Raw genomic sequence first — 1,186 nt, forward strand, 5'->3', positions numbered from 1 at the left:
GAGGAGGAAAAGATTTGAGAAAGAGTGATGGAAGAGAACAACAGGAATTAGAGGAAAGGAGTTTGGAATTCAAGGTAAAAGCAAGGAGAAAAGAGGAAGGGAGGAAAGGCAGAGAGAGAGAGACAGAGAGGAAGAAAACACAAGCAATAATGAAATCTAATACGGGTCTCTCCACAGTTTCAGTGTGTATGGTTTGCAGATTTTTTTAATGACTAGCTCCTATAATACAAGCAAAGAAACAAAATTAACTTCTAGGAGAGAAGTTCGTTCATTCAAAAATCCCTTGAATGAAACAATTTATCGTTTTCTCTTTGTTCTGTAAAAGTGGGAACTGCGGATTCCTTCCTTGCTTGTGGGTTAGTGAGATTTGGAGCCTTAGAAAAATGTCATTCGACCACCTTCCTCTATCTAGTGAGAATCATACGCAAAGGGAACTTGACTTTAGAGCAATTGGAGTCATCTTAGGAAAGGCTCCAGAAGACAGCAGAAGTTAAATACACACACACACACACACACACACACACACACACACACACACACACACACGGAGACATTTGGGGGGCTTTTCCAAGAAAATCCTCAGACAAGTTAAGAGTAGGACTGAGGAACACTCAAGATTTACTTCTTTCTCTCATTCACCTTGAAAATAGTGTTGAAAATAAGATTGAAAAAAATGTCAAAAATATTATTGAAAATCTGCTCTCAATATAGTACTGTTTCACTCTCAGAGATCACTTTTCCTATCAAATATATATTTGCAAATTAATGGAGTCTAATTCAGCATAATTATTTCTTTATTTTATAAACAACTTGTTTTTTATGATTATAAAGTAATATACGATCTTAGATAATTTGGGAAATACAAGGCATTGAAATGTCCATAAATGATAGAGCCGAACTCTGACATTATTTCGATCTATTTTCTTTCCTATTTTTTATGCATTAGCAATTAGAGTAACATTTAAAATAACAAATGTTTTAGAAAATGAGAATCATAGAATCTGTGCAATGTAAATACATAGGTTAACATCTTAGTACCCGTTCTTTGAAAACACAATTTTAATAGCTGCATATAATTTTATCATTCCCATATTTGGGGGCATTCTGCTCATTTTCAATTTTTCCACTAATGTAAATAACACTGAAGTGAATATATTTGTACATACGTAGCATCTATTTAAGTGTC

This window comes from Balaenoptera borealis, assembly GCF_965194805.1.
Source record: "Balaenoptera borealis genome assembly, chromosome: 18".
Classification (NCBI taxonomy): Eukaryota; Metazoa; Chordata; class Mammalia; order Artiodactyla; family Balaenopteridae; genus Balaenoptera; species Balaenoptera borealis.